The sequence below is a fragment of the Cylas formicarius genome, unplaced genomic scaffold (assembly GCF_029955315.1).
Source record: "Cylas formicarius isolate icCylForm1 unplaced genomic scaffold, icCylForm1.1 PGA_scaffold_7__23_contigs__length_41026272, whole genome shotgun sequence".
Classification (NCBI taxonomy): domain Eukaryota; kingdom Metazoa; phylum Arthropoda; class Insecta; order Coleoptera; family Brentidae; genus Cylas; species Cylas formicarius.
In genome coordinates, this window is record NW_026844352.1 from 28,830,336 (window position 1) to 28,853,951 (window position 23,616).

General features: G+C 35.4%; 1 protein-coding gene across 3 annotated transcripts in view; it reads left to right on the forward strand.

Annotated features, from left to right (window-relative positions):
- The first annotated feature begins 1,240 nt into the window (after positions 1–1,240).
- The window catches only part of LOC132704574 (leucine-rich repeat-containing protein 24-like), a 244,422-nt gene continuing 222,046 nt past the window's right edge, over positions 1,241–23,616 (forward strand). For all 3 annotated transcript variants that reach the window (XM_060674655.1, XM_060674657.1, XM_060674656.1), the window contains exon 1: positions 1,241–1,434. The gene's annotated coding sequence lies outside the window, so the exon portion shown is untranslated. The remainder of the gene's footprint in view (positions 1,435–23,616) is intronic.

The following is a 23,616-nucleotide window of genomic DNA, read 5'->3' on the forward strand; positions in this document are numbered from 1 at the left end:
GTGTTTTAATTTTTGTATTTGGGCTAAAAAAAAAAAAGCAATTTTTGTATTAATTTTATTAATTTTAAGGTTCTGTTGTAATTTTCATTTCATTGTTAGGGTACCTGAGCACCATCATCATTGTTGTAAATTATTTTTAATCATTAGTCGTTAGACCTTCAGTCTACTTTAAATTTATAAAACTGATGGTTTTGTACTCTTAAATTCCTCCGTTACAAGTTACTCCTGTTGCCTTGTTTTATTTGAGGTTAAATCATCCCGAACCGATAGTTCGAAGGACGCTGGGAACATTGGTGTGAGGATCTCGGGGAACTGCCATTCTACTTCGACATACCCTAGAAATTTGTTACCCAACCAGTCGAGCGACCAGGTTGACGGAACCAGTTGCCCCGTCCCGTGACATCTGCAGCCAGTGAAGCATCAGCAGTCAAACCTCAGACAAGTAACAGGGTACTTGTAAAGGGGTGGGAATTAATTAAGTTGTAGAATCCATGAAGAATTAAATTTTAACTGTTTTATATCATCTTCTGATTCTGAGACCTTGTTTGCCTCCAAATTTTTTTTTTTTAAACAGTAGGAAGCTAGATTTGTCTGTTTCCTAACTTTCAATTTTGTTCCGTTGTATAAAAAAGGACTGACGCCCGACAAAATAAAAGAAAAAAAAAAGGAAACAGATAACCTGAACCCCGCCCTTCCCGCTATCAATCTGAGCAGCCCAAAGGCACTCCGTTTGGTAAAGTTCTGCACCCGATACCACGGGTTAAAGAATTTTACTTTACAAGGTATTTAAAAATTACCGTCTCCGAGGATGAATTACTAGCTCTAAAAGAAAAAACGTAAATAAGGGAGCAATTTGGTTTAGGCAGTGATGACATGAGTTTGAAATTAGGTTCAGAGCATATTTAAACGGCATTTTATCCAGACTGCACGCAAAAAAAGTCATTGATTTTGCGAAAGTTAGTAGAAACATGATAGAACGGCATGTGAAGCGGCTTCTTAGAAAAAAAATGGGAAGCACAGTGTCCTTATTTTCTAACCGAATCGACTCACCAAATACTATACGACTAACATAACCTAATAAAACCGAGATTCTAAACTGTTTCACTCAAGTAACAATACGCGAAAAGGTAAAGATAAAAATTAGCCACAAATCCAACCGAAACGGGATCCTGCGCCGCAGTTAAGGGCGTCGTATGGTCTCCCGACGCCGCGAATTCAAACTTCAGTCCGCCACCGACGCCGTCGCGACGCACGTGTATTTATATCTCTCGCGATTCTGGTGTGATGTGTTTTCCTGAAAAGTTCCAACGCCATCGGAGAAGCGAATATCGACTTGACAGCTCGAGTGTGTGATCCGTTCGAGTACTTCGCTGGATTTTCTAATGAGCCGGCAGGGTGTGTGTTGTTGACGTCGCTTGACTGGAAGTAAATTGCGTAAATTTGTAATTAATAAATCGTAAAATGTACAGGTGAAAGTTCGAAGCTGATTAGTAAAACGAGGTAAATCTGGTGTAAATATTTCGTTTTAATTATCAAATAAAAATGATTTAAGCTTATCAATTTATTTTCCGCCTATAATCTTGGACAAAAACTGGAGCCAACAACTTTGTGAATTCTGATGTTGATAAAGTCAAGGGTTTGTGGTTGGAGTTTCCTGATAATGAACGCTTTGCGAACCATGTAAATTAAGTTCGTCAAATATCATCGTACGTATTGATCTAAATTAAATTATCTCGCCCAACTATGCATTGATGACTTGGATTTTATTATTGATTTCGCCAATTGTTTTGCGATAATATCAGTCGGTATAGTTAATTTGCAGTTACCAGTGAAGTTTCCGTTTTTGCCGCCCGAGAAGGGGAGGAGGATTACACCTCAGGCGGGTACTATTTCAAAGTGACTAAAATTACATTAATTAAAATTAACCATACAGCTACGAGAACTCTTTTCTCATAACTTTTTTAGACCAAACTTCGCCCATAATTTGCAAAAATGTAATTTGGAAATAAACCAAACTGAGATATAATATTTTTAAAATAGCTGATGGGTTATATGGGATGTAAGTGAGTCAAATTTTCTTTATACTATATATGTTATAGTGAAAGTCGTCAATCCGACGAAAGTTACATGTCGTATGTCCAATATGGGTTTTTTTATCGAATGAGGATAACAAAAACTCAACATGTTAGGGTAAAACATCCGAAAAGTTTTTAAATTAACATAATAAAATTGTTGAACTTGAAACAAACACGACAAAAATATTTTTATTATAAGAAATAAAATTAAAAAAAAGGAAATGTTTGTTAACCTTATTTGTTACAACAATTCAAACTACCATATGTCGATATTCACTAATTTCGAGCCGTCACATATGTACTATATTTTTTGATTTTTTCGACTTCTTGGGACAGTACAAAATTTCCAGAATTTCTCTATAACTCTTTTATTCAAAAAAATTTCTTTTTGCTAACTAAAGTTTTCCCTTCTTTAATTCAACAATATTACTAATTGTTTGAATAAAAATTCTATTTTAAAAAAGACAAATTTCTGACCTCTAAAATTTGCCTAGAAATTATATAGAGACCACAGATTTTTCGTTTTAAATTTATGATTTATTTTATATATATTATTTATATTTATTTTATTATGATTTATGATTGCCCCCTCTATTCAATGAACCACACCTTTTTCTCAAAAATTTTTTTTTGGATTTTTTTTAAGGGGGAGGGGGGTCAAAAAATCCCACTAAAATTCTCAAAAATCCAAAAATTTTGAGTTTTCGAACGATTAGATCAAATTGACCTTCAAATTGATGGTATATATAGTCGACTGTATTTGGTAGACGCTCTCATCACGTAGTACACTCTCTTTGGTGAATATCTTAATAAGCAATTTTATAAATTTTGCACTGATAGATAATGGCCAATATTTAACAAGGTGTGCTATGCTATACTAAAATCTTTCTTGTTTGGTATATAAAGTACATTCCAAAACATTGGGGTAAAAGCATTTGTTTTTCAAATGATGCCAATAAATTATAATTTTATTTGCGTTATTGGGCTTTGAAAAAACTCAATTTTATAAAATTATGTAGGGATATTGATATAGTGGTTTAATCTTTATACCTCTAGATAGGTACTGGTACAGTTTCGTTCATAAAAAAACCCATACAAGTTTTATGATTAGTTTTTGCATTACTTAAGCAGTTCTAAACAGACTTTTGTGCTTATTTCTATGACATTTAAACATGTTTGGCTGTTGCACTTTTAAAAATAAATGTGAAAAATAAAAAGGAACTACCAGAAGAAGAACTACTTTTCGGATTATCTGCTAAATATTTGTTGAAAACTTAATTTTCTGGACATCATGTCATTTCGCCGTGATTAGCAAAATTTCCTTTAATACTTTACAAGAGCACAATAAAATTGAGATTAATTATTTTATTAGTCTCCATCATTTTGAACGGAGTTTAGCAGGTATCATCCTATTAGCTGCAAGTTGTAAGTTTACAAATTGATTTCCACACATCAAAAGTGCTCCAATCCTCATATTGGTTAACAGAAAACGACAATCGTAATAAAATACTCTCAAAATAGATGAACGGTTGTAGGAATTTGAGAGCCACACTGCGTACTAAATAATGAAAGCTTAATTATTATTGAAATATGTTTTTATGGGTTTTAGGATCTTGCGGGCAATAAAACCGAGCTTTCAATTAGCCGACGTTCCGAAATATATAATTTCTTCTTCAAGGATCTATAACAAAATTATATATAATATATTGTTTATATCTTATTATTATTATTATTATTATTATTAATTTTATTTCGTTATCTCAAAATCCGGTATGTATTGTTTTTGTTATTAGTAAAAAATATAAGGCGACACTTGGAAATTCAAAACATAGTTTTTGGTGTTTAAATATCTGGAAGAGAACGCCGGCACCATTTTACTAGAAGATATTTTATTTGCCGGTCGATTTAGAAACAGCAACGGCAATATCAACATCAAAATGTCAATTCAAGTTTACTTGTTTTGTTTATATGAACCAAGCGCAATCGCGTCAAGTTTATGAATAATGTAAATTCTGCTAATTATGTTACGCCGCCATAGTCGATGTTTCCCTGATTTGTAACTGGTTTGCATAAATCAATGTATCCGAATTTGTCAACAGCAAATAAGCCACACATGCCAAGTCCTATGATATATGTAATAATTATCATTAATTCAATTAAATTTGAAACAAAGCAAAATGGATTTTGTTTTAACTGTTATTAATAAAATGTCTATATTTCAGATGACGTATACGAGTATATATAATTGGTATGGCCCCACATTATATTTATATAAGTTTTCATTGTTTATTAATACGTATTTGAAATTTGAAAATTTTGTTGTTATTAGCATTGATGCCTAATGAACACTCTTGTTGTTTTCATATAGATCTATTGCATGAGTTACCTCATTAGCGAAGATCCAAGAATGCTGACCCAGCATTGTCCTATTTCTACATATAAAAACGTAGTTTAACGGTGTCGACGCAGAGCGTTCTGTCTAGATATGTTATTGTAACAGACCATTTTAAACGGTTGTAAATTTAAATAAAGTTTTTAAAAAAGGCAACGGTCGTCTCGAGTAGTTAATTGGCGCAGTCGTGGTAGGATTTCCATAAATTGACTAGCGCACTGCGCCGCGACGTCGATTTTTCGTATCATCGATTAATTGGAAATCGAGTCTATTGGTGATTAGTGTTTGGCAGAGTGGATTTCTGAAAATCGAAAACCCCAGTCTATCGAAGACCTGTACAGAACACGATCATCGGAAACTAGAAACCATATCGTCTAGTTTCGCAAGGACAAGAATTTTTGTGAAGACCAATGTCGCCGATCTAAATATGTTATTGTAACAGACCATTTTAAACGGTTGTAAATTTAAATAAAGTTTTTAAAAAAGGTAACGGTCGTGTCGAGTAGTTAATTCATGTTATACCGTAGCATAAAGGGCAATTTTCGGGGTTTGTGTTGGTTACTGATATAAAGAGTTGTTTGTTTTTTTTTTTAGAAATTCACAAAATTTGCAAATTTTAGGACACTAAATTGCTAATTATGGAAAACTGAAGTAGCGACAAGAAGCGGAAAAAATTGTATTTCATTGCATTTCAAACCCGACAAAAATTAGCTGAAATATTCATTTTTTGTTTTTGAGTGTTATGGATCATTAGGTATCCTATAATAAATTAAATTTCTAATTATGTTTTTGTTGTCGATGCATCAGCTATGCTATAAGGTCTTAAAAATTATGTTTTGTTTCACAATCGAAATTTTTTTTAAAATATGGAAATTAAAAAATACTGAGGTCCTATTTATATAAAAAGTAATAATTTTCACACCCGGAAATCCAATAAAATTACATGGTAATAATCGGAATCTAGCAATCACAGGAACTACAGCGGAGGAACAACCACGGTGCGATGCACAAGAAAGTAAGAGAAGTGACCGGGAAAATCAAAAGCAAACAAACGACATCAATCGTCAATAACAACAACAGATACATCCATGACCCGAGGAACTTAAGAAATACTGGGAATCCTATATACAAAACCTATTTGAAAGTGCAGATACAAGAGACTATGATATAACCAGAGAACTAGAGACCGCGCCAGAGATTCTCAAGGAAGAAGTAATTCGAGCCATCAGAATGTGTAAAGCGGGAAAGAGTGCTGGTCCAGATGATATACACATAGAAATAATAAAATTACTGGACGAAACAAACATAGCAATTCTTGTGAAGCTTTTTAATAATATTTACAGAACAGGCATAATACCCGAAGGCTGGCTGAAATCCATGTTTATACCTATACCGAAGAAAACGAACGCGAAGAAATGCGACGAGTACAGACTAATAAGCTTGATGAGTCAATTACTTAACTATTTCTAAAGATTGTTCATGCAAGAATATATAAGAAATGCGAGCAAGATATCAGCCAAACGCAATTCGGCTTCCGTGAAAACTTGGGAACCAGAGAAGCCTTATATAGCATGACAGTCCTTTTTCAGAAATGTAACGATCGACAACGGAAGATCTAGGCTTGCTTCATAGATTATGAAAAGGCTTTTGATAGAGTGGAACATGTACAACTCATTAAAATGCTAGAAAGAAAGGGATTAGACAAACAAGACATCCAGATTATCAAAAATTTGTACTGGCACCAACAAGCGTATGTTAGATTCGGTAACCTGGTAACGGACCTGGTGGACATCCAACGAGGGGTACGACAGGGATGTGTATTATCGCCCCTAATATTCAACATGTACTCGGAAAGCATTTTCGCGCAGGCCCTCTAGGAGGAAACTAATGGTATTAAGATCAATGGACAGATCATCAACAATCTGCGATATGCAGACGATACGGTGATCATTGCCGACACGCCAGAAGGACTCCAACGGCTACTAACAAAACTAAGTATAACGGGAGAAAGGCTTGGCCTCAAAATAAACGTTGGCAAGACCAAAGTAATGGTTATTAGCAAATCCCGAGAGCCTCCACCAAGGATATCAATAAATGGAAAGGACATCGGAGTGGTCGAAAACTTCAAATATCTTGGAACTTGGATAAACTGCCACTTGGATCCTGAACCAGAAATAAGAGCCAGAATAGAAAACGCAAGGGGCACATTCAACAACATGAAACACCTGCTATGTGATCCTGCACTTAACTTTGAGCTGAGATATAGATTTGTAAGATGCTACATCCACTCTGTATTGCTGTACGGGTGCGAGGTTTGGACGCTAAAAGTAAACACCATAAACAAAATAGAAGCGTTCGAAATGTGGACCTTGCGAAGGCTCCTTAAAGTCCCATGGACAGCACGTGTAACCAACAAGGAAATATTGAGAAGAACACAACAGGAGAGGGAACTGCTAACAATTGTCAAGAGAAGAAAAACGGCATACCTTGGCCACATATTGCGAAGCAGTAAATATACCCTACTTAACCTAATAATGGAAGGCGAGATTGAAGGACGACGGGGGATAGGGAGAAGAAAACATTCCTGGCTAAAGAACATTCGTGATTGGACTGGCCTGAATGCCCACACCCTGTTCCAGGTTGCTAAGGACCGAGCAGGATTTGCTGAGATTGTATCCAACCTTCACTAGTGGAGATGGTACCTTGAGAAGAAGAAGAGCAATCACAATCACCTCGAAATAAATTAAGGTGGCTGGCAGCATAAAAGTTAAATGTAAAATAGCAATTAATTCTTAAATTTAATATGCAGTTATTTAAAGCTAAAAGTATTTATAATGAAATATAAATGATTGCATTACAGATGTGTCAGGAACAGTTTTTTTTTTCATATTTGGATTTAAAATTTCGTAACAAAATAAATCTCAACAACCATATATACATAAATACGCGTAGAAATTTATTTGACTGGGAAGGGAACTGTGGTTGCAGCAAGCAGGCATTATAAATGTAACAAAATGTATATTTTTTAAAACGCTTCATCAAAACTATCCCTTAGGCAAACACATCTCCCGCATATAGTTCTGGCCTTTGTATTAATAAATGTATCGTTGAAACCTCGTTTCAATGTTAAAGAAAACATCTCCGCAGGAGAACTTTGCGGGATTGTAATTATATGTGGATTCTATACTGCAAATGCGAAACGAGTATTTTGACGATCGAAAATGATTATGCCCTTCTATTCAGTTACCATCATATTAAGTCAATAAAACTATAACCTCAGACATGGTTATATGGCGTAGTCTAAAGTTTCAAATAACTTTATATGTTATGTCTTCTATAAAACATCGTCAAAACTATGTGATAGATAAACACATCGCCCGCATAAAGTTTCGTTAGATTCTTGTTTCAATGTTATACAATAATATTATGTCAATAGGACTATAACCTCAATGTAACATAATTATATAGGTCAGTCTAAAATTTGAAATAAGAAAAGTATTTGGTGAGCTCAAAAACCACACTGAAAATGCACAATAGTATTTGGGCTTGTCGAGGTGAAGGACCTTTTTGCATCTATGAGAGTGCTCGGTTGGAAAATTCTTGATTTTCATTTGTATGTGTTGGAACAAATTTCCGATGGGGAAGACATATTTGCCAGGAGCTAAGCAAATCCTCTTTTTTATATTTTTAATTTCATAATTTCTACTTTCTTTGATTTTGTAGATCCACTGTTAGTTTCTTGTCACCAGTATTTACAAAACCCAGGGTTGGATCAATTTTTTCCTTTCAGACGTCTTTTGCCACCCATCTTATAATATACGAGATTTATTGCTGACAAGTGTGTGAATAAAATATAAAATAAAAGGCTTTATTTCAAGGACTACAAAAGGCGACGTTGTGCAGACCCTCCTAACTTAACCTATAGATTGTTGTGAATGTGATGATCAGGGTTAAATAACAATACTGTTAAAACTTTAGTTATGAAAGAAGACCGTAACCAATATTGCTAATGACGTTACCAATTGGTTACTGGGAGTCTGATAGATTGGAACGAACATTTGTTGGGAACTTAATATATCTAGGCAAGACGTGGACCGACAAACAATTACTGACTTCTTTAATAATTCTGTTTATGGTAAACTGATTAATTGCTATAAAAATTGAGACTGCTGAAGATCTAGAAAATAATAAAATAGTAATAAATTTCACATTTCAGCTATTAAATTTCTGATGGCCCAAATAAGTTAATAAATTTGGTCCCTTATATATCGATATTCTAATTTTCTCATTTCTCTAAAGACGGTTGAAATTCGTAGAAAAGGAAATAACACTATACTTCATGTCTTATAAAGCTACAAAACAGCTTTGAATTACCACATGCAATTCACAAACATCTATTAATCAGAAGCAACGTACTGTGAACTGATATTTGAGATTGTTTAATTTTGAGAAACAAAATACAGATTGTTAGTTATCATTAGATAGGTAGATTCATTTATTGACTACGTTTCCTACAAAAGGAACGTACAATTGTAGCAAGTCAGAAGTTATATTCATGTGTAATAATATCACATAAAAACACACATCTAATACAAACAAAATTATACAGTACTATACAGTTTTATAGCGCATCGATACCATTGACAGTGTCAATGTATGCTCGCATGGAGTAAAAACAATAACGTTGTACGAATTCTTTAATAGTATGTTTAAATTTTCTGCTGCTCATCTTTTTCACGGTAACTGGAAAAACATTATACAATTTCAGGTTCAACGAGTTGCTCTCAGACTTCCTCAGTCTAAACCTAGGCCGTCTAAGGAGATCCCCCGAACGAGTTGGATAGGCATGGCAATCGGAATTAGCGCTAAAGTTTCCCTTCGTTCTTTGTATCTCTAATAACTGGTAGTAGATATAGATAAATTTTTTAAAATAAGGTTGACAATGGTCCCTATATCCTATATTAGCAACGACTCGAATGGCCCTTTTCTGCATTCTAAAAATCTCCACAGCAGCTGAGGAATCACCCCACCCCACCGTGCTATAGCATAAGTGTGAATGCAACAAAGAAAAATAGACCATAAGCAGAGTCCTTGTTCCTATCAGGCCTCTCAGTCATCGAAGAACGAATAGGTTGCTGGACAATCTATTTTTCAGGTCAGGTCAAGCAACTTGACGGACTGTCCACTATTTACCAAGCAATTGGAGGAAAACACAATACTCTGGGTCTTGTCTAAATTTAATTTAAGATAATTATTTTCGAACCAGACATTAGCCCTGTCCTCCAACATGCCAACCCTAACGGACAACTCTTCGACAATCTTAGCAGATGTAGATGAAGTACCCAGCCAGAATCTTCAAGATAGTTATAATATAATAGATTTATATTATATTCTTAACGTATTATTTTTTTGTCGGCACATTTTAAGGAATATCGTGAGTGGAAAGAATTTCGCATCACTAGATGTTTGAAACTATTTATTCGGTAATTTCCTGTTACCTTGCGCTCTGCAATGTTATGCATATGCATTATCTTAATGGAAAGAGTACCTTTTAACATTAATTAATTCTATATAAATCTAGGCGCGGGTTTAATGGGCACACCAACATTAAATCATTTAAGTGAAAACTTTTACACCTTCTAAGTTTTATCAAAATGGGTTCCCGCGATACTCTACTATGTTGTTCGAAAAATTATGTAGCCTAAGAGACTCGGGAGCATATACGTAATTTGTACTAACCTGGTTATAATTTTTAAGTATAGTTAATCTCTATGTTATTGTCGAGTGGCACCCATATGTCTAAAACTAATGCGGACACCACATTTTCGGAAATTTCTGTACATTGAATTTTTATTTGGGTTGGATGTATTTAATCATTCAAAATTTGCAAGAAAAGTCAATAATCATTTTGTTGACTTTTGATTAGTTTTACAATTAATATTGATTAAGAATGATGGCGGTTATTTTTTTCAAATATTTACAAATGATTTATTTCATTGCTAGCTAAAGGGTAATGTTTTTCATTTTTGTGGGCCAATTTGACTAAGCATCTAACTACCAAATAAGACGCAGAAATGTGTCCAAAAATTACGGTTTTTCATTCAGAAATTTAGTAGGATCACTTCGCTAAAATAGTCGTTGATATTTTCTATCCTGATCTGACACCAATACTTGTCTATACATCTTTGAAATGTCGGCAGTTATCATATAAGGTTGTTCTCTAAAACTCAACAATATTTGGAAAACGTCCTGTTGTAGTCTGGGGCCATAAGACAGTTGTCGTTTTCATGTTGGCGTCAATTACAATGCGACTTATTGTCTTTTTTCAGTACTTCATGTTGGGGCAAAAAATGCCCACCCTTATGTTCCACAATCTGGGGCCTATCAGCGATCTTTGCAATCTTACTCACGTGATTTAACTCTATATCGTCATTCATAAATGTGACGTAGTTGGTCCTAAGAGAATTACTCTTTGCCAATCTTCTCTCCAGCGATAAAATTGTATTATATGCAAACTCTGCACAATCTCTAAGCTTATTAATCGACATTTTAAAAGAGATTTTTATTATAAACCTTTCCGTATTGTCACGTATTGTTGTTTGCTTGTACCAATATTCACAAAACTCTACCGACAGTAATAATACTATGTCCATTTTCTCTAGACGCTTCTATAGTTCAAAATTTCCCTTTTTGCTGGTTTTCCTTTTTGTTGTTCATTGCGTACTTGCCCAAATAATAGTTGCAAGAAAAACGAATTATAAGGAAAACGCAATGGATACTTAGTAATACTTCTATTTCGCTACACGTGGGATCCTCTAAATGAAAATTTTTTGGCAAAATTAATTGATTTTTGTCAAAACAAGTAAGCGACAAGTTTCCGGTAATTTTTGGCAAAACTAAACCGCCTAGCCTTGTATTGTATTGATTAATGCGCGGTTTTATTGTGACGTCAACAGTTTCATTTATCTTTACGCCCTCAACTACATGATTTATTTTAAAGGGCGTTATATTCAACTTTCTGCAAAGCCTTTCCGTAATAAAACTGCCTTGACTTCCACTATCTACCAAACAACGGCAAATAACCCTTTTACTTTCACTTACTTCAATCATAGCAGTTGATAACAACACCTGCGAAATATCAGAAGACGACGCAACTACACGTCTCTTAGTCTCACACTCTTTCGATAAATCTATGTCTATTTTCTTCTGTGGCAACATTGTTCTTTGACGTCCGCGCATTGTTGCCGGTTTTCGCTTCTGAATTTTGTGCACTAGGTTTTTACTAAATTTGTGAAGTAACACTTTTTTACATCGCGGACCCTGGCAAATCTGCACTTCCAATAGGGATGTGCATCCCTTAAACAATTGAAACACAATCTCGTTTTTTCTTGCACCCTCTATGTTCTCATCCAAACTAATCCTCTTAAATTTTTCACACAAGTCAATTGCATGTCTCTTGCACCTCCCTTTCGAAAATTATTTTGATATTTGCCTTTATCACTATTAAATTTTGCGACCTCAATTTCTTCTAGAATTTCACACCCATTTAAAAAAAAATGTTTAGATCTTCTAACGTAGGCAAATCACCTACTCGATTCCCAGTCCCTGCGCGTTACACTATCAACTTTATTTGACATTAAATAAATGATCAAAGCGTCCCAACTATTTACATCTATAGTTGGGGATTTAGTGTGACTCTTAATTTTGCACCAAAGGGTCCTCAATAATAGCCCGAGTATGATTATGGAAAATTAAACTTTTGTTTTCAAACCTTTCGGTTAATATTTTTCATGATTCACTGTAATTAGTCGAAGTCCGTTCTAAAGAGGATATACATTGCTTTCACTAACATCTAGGGCGTCCTTTAGGTGCAAAAACTTTTGAACGTTCCCGTCCATTGCATTTTGATCTACAATTGCTTTGAAAACGTCTTTAAAATCGATTCAGCTCCTGTATCCCCCGGCAATTTTTTGCTGTAACTTTACTGAATCCACCAACACTGCTGCCGGTGCAAGAGAACTGGGATGGGAATGATTGGATAAATATACGGGGTTATTATCATCATTTTTAGGGACAAATTAATATTTTTTCTGTAAAAATAACCTTAACTGTCCAATAAATTTTGGAAAATAAATTGCTAAGAATTCATTGAGTAAATCAGCTAAGATAAAATGCTGCTGCATTTGCCATCTTTAATTTTTTAAAGAAACTTACACAGGCTATTGTAATACTATTTACAAAACTTCTGCATTCCCTCTGCGCCGGTTGTTGTAGAGTCGAACTTGCTGATGTTTCACCAATCATCCTCTTCGCTTATTTAGAGCTTAACTGCAGCTATATTGTTTGAGGAGGGCGGTCTAAAGGAGGGGCATGAACATTGTCTTGGATGATTCCCATATCGGTGAAAGGTAAAGATTTGAGCCGCGTTTTTGATTGATCGGTTGCTTATAGATTTCTGTAGATTCTAATGTATTCTATGCTTGGAATGCTGTAAACTCCTGGAATCTCAAACGGAATTTTGTGTTTGACAGAACGAAGATGTTGAGAGATTTTCGGACAAGTGGTAAATCTGGTTGTCAATGACAACCGACGCAGAAACAATCCACAAGTTTTGTAAACAGTATCCTCAAATCCTCCCCTCTCTTTCATATTTTGATCACTTGCTACTTTGTCACCTTACTCCAATTCTTTAATCTCCGATTGAAACTCTTGACACTCGTCCCAGGCTGGCTCCGTTTTTTTATAATTTTACCCCCAGCGTACTTCCTAACAGTTCGCTAACATGAGCGGCAAGCTTCTTCCTGTACAGGTTGTATTTATACCCATGGATAAGTTCCGATTCAGTTGACTTCTGGACTTGTTCCTGTTCGGTTCGTCAACAAGCAATTCCAGCTAACGACGACCTCTAGAACCAAACCAGGACAAAAGTTCATCGGCTGGCCGTGCAATTTCAGCATCATACTGAAGAGGAAAAAACCGTTGTCTCCCATTTCAACATATATAATTTACAATCACAAAGTAAGGAAAGAATATAAAATTGTCTGAATATAGGAAACGACTAAAGTTCAGCAAACTTTCCCTGAAGCTGTTAACGCTGAAGCGCCAACTCAAGATTTATTTTACTTAGACTTTAATGTTTTTGATGTTGCATTAATTAGATCGTGGCGTCAAAATTTCCCTCGCTTATTGCACGCAAAACTTCACATACAATTAATATATTTTCCATAAAGCTGTGTTTATGCTCCAAATTAGGCATATATCTTTAACGATGTTATTTCGGAATTCTGAAATTCTCAATGAGATTGTTATGACAGAACAAGTTACAAAATGAGTGCAAATTAATATTTCGATATAGGTATAGCAAATCACATTAATCACAAACACATAATTATTTATTTAGGTAGGCTAGAAAGTATACTATCCATCTTTAAATCCCTTCGACAACAACCAATGTTTCACCTAACCCAACAAAATAATCTGAATGCTGTAATAGATGATATTAAATAATATTTTTCTATTCCCGTCTGTAAAATACCTAATTACTTACCAATCTAGCGTGCGGGAAGCGTCACTTTACCACGTCAGTTTCGTTTGCCACGAATCCGAGCCACTTCGGACATTTCCCGAATTTTACCTCACGGATTTGGGAGCAATCGAATGTTTTCGGAGATATTTCCCACGCTTTGAATTTTGACGTTTGTCAATTCTGACGGTCATGTGAGTGAATGTATTCGTGTTGTTTTGCGAAAATGCGCCCAAAAACTAGAAGTAAATATAGTGAAAAAGTATAGTATGCAACACGTGCGGTAAACTTTTTAAGTCACTAGTTAATTAAACACTCGCTCCGCTTGTTTCAAATAAATTCGTGAGTCAAATGCTATTTACCGCACTTGTTGCACAATATACTATTAAAAAAGGGACAAACTAACGCATCTCACTTAAGATTTCCACGTGTCGGGGGTTAACGAGGCTGACACCTTAAATTGATACTTCCGTGTATAATTCGATATTTTAGAGTAGGAAACAGAAAAACGCTTGAAAAATGGTTTTACCGGTTCATGTTAACTAACATTTTTTGGGATATTACATTGCACAATGTCATTTTCTTGACAGTTTAAAAAAAAATTACTTTAGCCATTTAGTAACCTCAGGTGTACGTCTAATGCTCAATCCTACGCTGAGTTTGACGTGATCGACCCGAGCGACGCGTATTTATTAAATAAAGTTCTATAAAGCCGGTCTTCCCCAATATGTCGCAAAACTTTATAGAATGTTTATTAAGTGCTGTCAAAAGTTGGTAAATACTTTGAGATATCAAACACAAACTTAACCACAACCGTCCATTCATAGGTACGAAATGTACCCGTATTGCCGAGGATTTCGGAAAAAAATGAGCAATATGTGAACAAAAGTCTCACCTATTATTAGGATATGACAAAATACTAATAAATCGAACTATTTTTATAGAAGTAATTTTTTATATTTACTTTGACCGTGAAAAATTTTAAAGATTTTATATTAAACAGGTTTTAAGGGCGCCACTTTGAACAAAGAAGGTCTTTCCGATTCAAACTGCTTTCTTTGTAGAAGCATTATATTTTCTTGAAAGTCGTAGACCTACTAGTATCCAGTACCAGTCACCTTCAGATTTCGTCCCATATGATTGACAATATTATTTAATACATAAAGTATCACAAATTTCTCATGACAAGCAGCTGAAAAAGGGATCTCGTAATTACAAAATATGTTAAAGAGCAGCCAGCTTACATCACAGTAACACCAATCAGAAACAATAACTTTGAATAGAAAAAGTTAGAGCTTGAAAAGAAAAAGGTTGGGCTATCAAACAAGGACGATAATCATGACGAAGATATGAATTTTTCTTAAATAACTGCTTCGGCAGATAAAACTACCTCAATAAGTAAATTGACCTTTCATAGTGTTGTGCAAAATCTCTTGTGATATGAAATTGTGGAAGTTCAAAATCAGAATCAATATTCAAAACATCAGTCTTTCACATCTTTCGTGTCGTCTCCGTATCCATTTTCAAGAATCAGAACCAAGTACCAGAACCAAGAACAACTCCACAATTCATATTTCACAAATCTTTGTATGTGTCTTAATGTAGATTGCTATAATAATGGGGAGTTATATTTTCAATAAACTGTGATAAGGTCATCGTTTCGCCTGTGTCTAATTTATTCAGTTGTAGAGTTTTATAATTTTCAAAATAAATTAAAAATAAACAAGTAAAATGGAGGCGCAGGTATAGTTTTATTTATATATAATCAAAATTATATTTTACCCATTCTATTCTAATGCTGTTCTAAAATTGTTAAACTAGTTATTTAATTTCTTCAGCGACTGTTAAAATTTGGGAATTCTTCAAAAAATCCTTTATTTCCAAATCAAATTACATGGCAAGGAAAAGTCACCAAGGTGTCACTCAAAACACAGTTTGCAGGTAGTCCTGAGATGCAGCTGATAACACTTTTGTTGTGTGGCTCCTCCACTGATATAGGATACTGCAAATTTGTCGAAGAGTGTCTTATTTCAAGTTTAATATTATGTGTCATTTGTGCTCCATAAAGCGTCATATAAATGATGAAACTCCCCAATTCCAAATATATCTTATTCGGTGGTGCTTTCATATGGCGGATATTTTGAAAAAAACATTATCGCTTTTATAATAACATTTGAAATATTTTCTCTCGAAGGTAAATATTGAAGTAAATTTTTGTAACTTATGTACGTTGTACGAATCGCCTTCTTTAACAGGTCCCTCACAATGGATATGCTCTCTACCTCATTGGACACATCCCGCTCTCGTCGTTGATATAAGATGTCGGAAAATACATCGCGAAAGCAATCATTAAAAAAGCGTACTTTATATGATACTTTCAGTGTTTGCTTATTTCTTAACCAGCATATATTTGTATTTTGCAACACTTAGGTACTTCACTGTGGTCGTTATTTCTATTTTTCCTGTGGAACTTCCATGTTGCTTGTTTATTTTCTTCTCCCAGTTCGTGAGCGGTATTAAAAAAAGAGTAAGTACAGTACACTACGCAGTTTAAAAAGTTTAAACAAAACAAGCAGTTCTTTGGATAATTGCAGAAATAAGAAAATTTGTAAAACCATTTTTTTGCCTTTCTTAGCAAAAGATTTTCGAATTTATATTACTCACTTTTTGAGCACTATAATGTCAACAAATATTTGATTCGGAAACTTCTGATCAATATAAACGTTTTTTTTTTAATTCAGTACATAATGGCGATGGTAGGTGCGAACTTCGAGAGGGTAAAGGAGTGAGCCTGAAAGACAAGAGAACTGTATACAAGGAGCTCGGAGTCTCGTGGGCGTGCATCAAAGGCAAGCCGGAGGTAACCCGATTATTGGCGCTGGGAGACAATCCAGTTTTAAGAAACAGAAGTTATAAAAAAGGGTGTTTTTTTTTCGATGTATAGAACTTTAAGTTGCAATAAAACAACGATGGATTATTCGATTGACATTTTATTTATCCGAACGATAATCTTGTGGCATTACAATCTGGACGTCCAATTTTAGATGACTTTTACCAAATGGTCAAGCGTTTGTGGCTTATCCGCATAGACCAATGACTTTAGTAGTCTAGCGGTGTTACATCACAAGATCTTGGAGGCCAATTCACAGGTCCAAAACGTGAAATTAGGCGGTCACCAAACGTGTCTTTCAAAAAATCGGTTGTGGCACGAGCAATGTGACATGTTGCGCCGTCTTGTTGAAACCACATCTCCTGGATATCATGGTTATTCAATTCAGGAATGAAAGAGTTAGTAATCATAGCTCTATACCGATCACCATTGACTGTAACGTTCTGGCCCTCATCGTTTTTGAAGAAGTACGGACCAATGATTCCACCAGCCCATAAAGCGCACCAAACAGTCAGTTTTTCTGGATGTAACGGTGTTTCGACTTACACTTGAGGATTAGCTTCGCTCCAAATGCGGCAGTTTTGTTTGTTGACGTAGCCATTCAACCAGAAGTGCGCTTCATCGCTTAACAAGATTCGCTTATGAAAATCGGGAACAACGGCAATCTCGTTGTGGACCCATTCGACGAATCTACGCCTTACTTGATGATCGTTTGGCTTCAATTCTTGCACGAGTTGGATTTTGTAAGCACGTAAATCAAGATCCTTTCGCAAAATCTTCCATAAAGTTTATGGATACAGATCCAATTCTTGTGCTCGATGGCGGATGGACTCATTCGGTGTTCCTCAATGCTACGCTCTACAGCAGCAATAGCTTCTTCTGTACGCACCGTACGGCGTCTCAGGGGATGCGAGTTATCAATAAGCGTAAACGTGGTGCGAAAACGTTCCATGGTTAATCGAATTAACTGCTCTGATGGACGATTTTGTCGACGATAAAATGGACGTAGTGCGCGATACGTATTCCGCACAGAACCACTATTTTCGAAATAAAATTGCACTATTTGCAAGCGTTGTTCAGGCGTGAGTCTATTCATGATGAATTGCTAAACCAAACTGAGAATAAATCACTTGACAGCTATTAAATCGGTCGCCATCTTGAACAGTAATGCCAACTTAACGTTCTTTATATCGAAAAAAAAAACAACCATTACAAGTCAGACCAGCAATTGTTTATCATCAAACATTTCACTTAGAAAAACCAAATTATGAAATCGGGCATTTTAGAAAATAAGTTCGGGATATCTTGGGATATATTTTGATCAATTCTAGCGATTTTTTATTTGCTCTATAAATAAATAAATAAAATGCATGTGGCCAAATAAATTTGAATGTAAAGTATGTTTGTAAAGTTTACTAACCTAAAACAAAACCAGCTCACTGATTCCTGATCTTATACACCTCAATAACACAAATGGCCGAGTTTATAGAGAATGAAAATAATAAGTTTTTTACATTTAAAAACACTTCTGGATTTCTCCCGGACCGCTTTTTGCTCAGTCGAAATTGCTGACGTTTCGCCAATCATCCTGTTGGCTTCTTCAGAGCTTGACTGAAACTGGCTCTTATTTTACTCTGTACCTGCTTATATATTACAGTAGCCTGTGGAAATTTCTTTAAAAAATTAATTAATTAATTTTCTGTGATTGTTCTATTTCTATTTCTATTCTATCTAATAACTCTGCGGTTTTATCGTGAAAAATTATTCCCGTTCTGTGCGGGGCATCCTTTTCTGAAAAGCGTCACACCTAAGTAGTGTGTGAAATTAGGCCCGCGTGTGTTGAGAGAAAACACACTTTACGTAAGCAAAATTAAATTTCCGTTGCGGAAATTCCTTGGGTCGCAATCGCGCGGAAACTTACGTACGTAGCAACTTTCGGAACCCGAGTCGGATGTATTTATCGAACAAGACCTCTGATAGTCAATAGAACAGACACCTGACTGCTCCCATAAGGCTCCACCTGTTTAAATTTACGACATAGATCTCAAATTATAGGAACTATGCGGCGAAACTAAACGAATCGCAGTCTGGCAGCATTAACCGGTTCAGCTGTTCGTCATTATTAATATTGGCAGTGGTTTCAATTCCTCACTGAAACTAAACTGAAACTCCATTGTGAGGTTTCGGGCGAAAACTGAATGCTTTCGTTGAGTGTTGTATATAATATATCCAAGTTTGGGCAATCGATTGGCTGGGGGACTTCTTTTTGGCTCTATGCACTCGATGAAGGTCTGGCTTTTAGTACTATTAATAGCGTGCATCTAGTAGTGTGCAGCTTGTTTAGAGATGAGTCCGAGTTTCCGCTGCTAAACACAGTCTCACAATAAGGGCCTTCCAGCTCTAACTTTGATGAAAGCCAACAATAACTGTTAAAAAATGAAATCATCATCATTCAACTGTTGGCTTCTTCAGAGCTTGACTGAAACAGCCTCGTATTTTGCTCTGTACCTGCTTTTATATTGTTTGGGGGGAGCGGAGCTAAATGAGGGGCATAAACATCGTCTCGGTTCCCATATTGGTGACAGGTAGAGACCTGAGTCACGGTTAAGATGAAGCCAAAAGCTATCCCACACTTGCCACTGTTGTCTTTCCTTATATTCAAATCATCACTGACCACATATCAAAAGTTCTAAAGAAATATAATCTCAAAACTTAAATCCGTCAAAGACAATATTCCATTTGAGATGCCAGGAGTTCCATGCATATGCGGCAAACAATACATTGGAGAGACCAGACGAAAAATATCAACGAGGCTCAAGCAACATGAAAGAGCTTTAAGACTAAGTCAAATAAGCTCATCAGCAGTTGCCGAACACAATCACGAAACCATACATAAAATTTTATTCGATAAAACTAAAATTCTTGCATGTAATCAGCTCTCCTACCAACGAAAAATCCGAGAGTCTATAGAAATCTATAAACAACTTAAATCTTAACCGCGACTCAGGTCTCTACCGGTCACCGATTTGGGAATCAGTCATCGGAGACGGTGTTTATACCCCTCATTTCGGTTGATTCAAATATTATTTTTATGAGTACAAGAAATAATAAAACCTCAAACAATAGTTAAGTCCACTTATTTTTGGAAGATGTCTCCTTCTTGGCCAAAAAACTTCGTTAAGTAAATTTTCCTGTATATTCTATGGCCGGATTTTCTCTTTTAAATGATCAACAGTAATCTGCCATCATTGCGACGTTGCATTGACTTCGATATCTGCGTTTCATATCTTTTATATTTAGTATAACCTGTCACCTTGGTCCTCACTAACGGTACCAAAATGTGAGTGTAAAAAATGTAGTTTTCAACTCATATTGCATCCCATTTTCCTAAATTTCTCTAACATATTTTCTACAATGCCTTTGCAATTTGGGTAAATGTTTTTTCCTAGAAAAGCTTTTTTAATGACAGTAAATGAAACCCAGCCTTTTCAGAGTTGATCATGGTATTCACAATATCTTGATCTTCCGTTAACCGCTATATATGAGGACCTGCAAAATTTTCTTTCTTTAATTTTGCGTCTAGTCAGTTAAAACATACTCATGCTTCATCAGTCCTAATTTAATATGCAACGGTGGCAACAGAATTTTTCGTTTATCAATAAGCCTATCGTGACCAATATTTTTTGGTTCGAGAGTTAAATGAACCCTTTTTGGCCAGTTCTTTTTTAAATCGCTGTCCGTTTCTACTATCTTAAACACACAAAAAACAGGGACAATTCGTACATCCTGACTGCTGACTCTGACTTAGTAGAAGTCATCACAAATCGTCGAACTATAGTCCTTTTATTTGATTTTCTCAAGAAGTGGTTCCAGATTTTCGTAGCATTCTTTCATTTGCACAGAACGAGCAACAGGTATCGAAGCAAGAACATTGCCGTGGCGCAAAAGATCATCTTTATGACTTCCAGCGGATGTGTCAATAAAAAGCCTCCAGTTCTAGAATTGTAATCCGTACCAAGTTCCTTTATTAAACTAGGAATATCGGAGCAATAAACAACTGAATTACTTTGTTCCAAATAGCCTATAAATTCTGTCTCGCTTTTCCTGAAATATGAAATTTTGACGTCTTGTGCCAGTAAATGTTTATTTCGAAGTCTAGACGCTAAAATTTCGAAAAGATCCTTAGATAAACTTAAGTTTCTCACTAAGTCATTAAGTTGTGATTGCGAAAATAACTGTGGTTGCTGAAAAACGCTCCAACATAACTAAGGGTATCTTCATCCATTTCTGGTTCAGAAAAACTGGTGGTATCTTCTTCGAAATTGGCTTGTTGGTCAGGGCCTTGTGGCACTTTCCTAATTGCAGATTTGAGGTTCGGATAAAAAATGTTTTTCTTATTTCTGGTATTATATAGAAATGGTGATTGGTTGGCTCTCTCCATATCATAGGTATTCCAAAAGGTAGGAATTCATTGCCCATTATTCCAATGTGGCACCCGCGGTTGGTCTATTTTACTTCAAAATAAGCGTAGTATTGTTTTTTAAACATTGACCACAAAAGAACCAAACAAATTGCAAAAAGTATCTGGAATATTTTAAAAATGAATCAAAATGCACAATGCTCACTGACCTAACTGCGCCACGACCTGACGCGACTACCTGGAATCCCAGGCACTATATTTTACATTCAGGGATTCCAAGCTAATATTCCATAATTTATACCAAAATATATGCTAGTGACATTGCAAAACATTGTACCTATTTTTAAAACAATAAATAATTCAAAAATATTGCATGGTAGAAACAAAAAAACAATGATTTTCTATTAGTTTAGTTCCTATAACTCCAAAAATGTGAAAAATACCAAAAAAGTAAGTGGAATGAGAATTCCACAGTACCGGAAAACTTTTTGTTGTGTTAATGTAATTATTAGGTTCAGTTATATTTCGGTACGGTCATTAATTTTGCATGCAAAATATGGGTAGTAAAAACATCCTGTAATCTGAGGTAAATTGTATCGCCCTGTAGATATCTTTTCAAATCAAAGTCATTCCCGCACAACTTGTGCTTTATATATATTTACTTGTAAAGATATTAGCCGTTAACAAAACGGGAAGAAGCGGATAATAAAGAAAAAGTTTACAGCACCCGCGGGCGTTAGCAGTTCCCGGGTGCCATAATAAAAATAAAATTTTGCGAAACCGAAAAGAAAAATGACAAAAAAGGCCATATTACTGGTTTCCCGCCGTCGTATTGCGTGAAATTATGTCCCCAACTTTTTCTTTGATGTATTATTTATCGTGCCATAAATTTCGCAGGGGATCCCTCCTCCAAAGTAGAAAAAATTGATTAGAAATATCGCTGACCGGATAGAGCAACGAAAAAAAAAAAAGAGGAAGGTCTAGATTAAATGCCCAGTAAATTTTGGTTATCTATATAGCCTTTGAATGCATATTACGGGCATTTTTGGAATCCCGTTATGAGTATCTACGGCATTTTATGTTTGTAAAAATAGAGCTTACCAATTAAAGCAAGCCTCATTATATTCTATCGGGTTCATATATTTAACCTGAAAAGGAGAACTATTCTAATTGTTTTCCTGTTGTGAGGATAAATGAAATTGGCTGGGAAATGCAGGTAAAAAATATTGGGAAAAAGCGACTTTTCTTTTCATTACATATACACTATATATACACTAATGGTTTTTTTTCTCTTCGTCGACACATTATTTAATTAGTTTTAACTTCTATATTTCAATTTAATACCAGGTGATATACACAGTGCCTTCGCAATCTCGTGCGCGAGGCGACTGGTCCGTACACTACGCAGTCCACAAAGCCACTTCGCAGATTTGTATTTTAAGGCGGCTTCTTGTCTTAGAAGCGCCCATTGTTTGTATCGTATAAAGTGCCTTTCCAATAAGTACTCGAAGAATTTCAAAATCATTTTAAACTTTGGCAATCAAAATAATTTGCTCCAGAAATAGTGATTTGAGACTTTTTTTTTCTCAAATATCGCACCATTTATGATAGACGAAGACCGTATATCGCTCAATATCTATATCTATTTTTAGTTAATTGCACCAAAAAATTTGCATATTTGTATGTTAACAACATTAGTGCCATTATTGAATTTCCCGCGTTTTTTAACGATCTTAAGGGCAAAACCGATACATAACCCTGTCTGTCTGTCTGTGATCGCCGATAACTTCGTAATATTGGTAGAAAGACGCATTGCCTATGCTGATTTTGTTCGTCGTGCTGAGTTACATGATAGTCCTACCAATGTCTGGTCATTTATTCAGCGGAAGAAGGCAGATTCGTGAATCCCAGCCATGATGTCCTATTCTAGTTAGCCATGCCATGGGCCTAATATGGTTCTTGCAGCCAGATCCATGTTCATCTTCACGCGTGTCCTTTAATCCGCAACTAGTCAACATACCTAAGCTTACTATCCATGATGTCTTGTTAGCAAGCAAAGCGCTCAAAAACAAAATTACCGCCGGTCCTGATGGCATACCAAGTTTTATCGTGAGAGACTGTTCCCACGCACTGTGTGCTCCTTTATCTCACGTTTTTAACCTGTTATTTGAAACGGGTGTTTATCCAGAGCCTTGGAAATATGTCAAAGTTTTTCCTATTCTCAAAAAAGGTGATCCTTCTGTAATTGAAAACTACGACCTATTTCGATATTGTGCAATTTTTTTAACATATTCGAGATTATATTAAATAAATTTC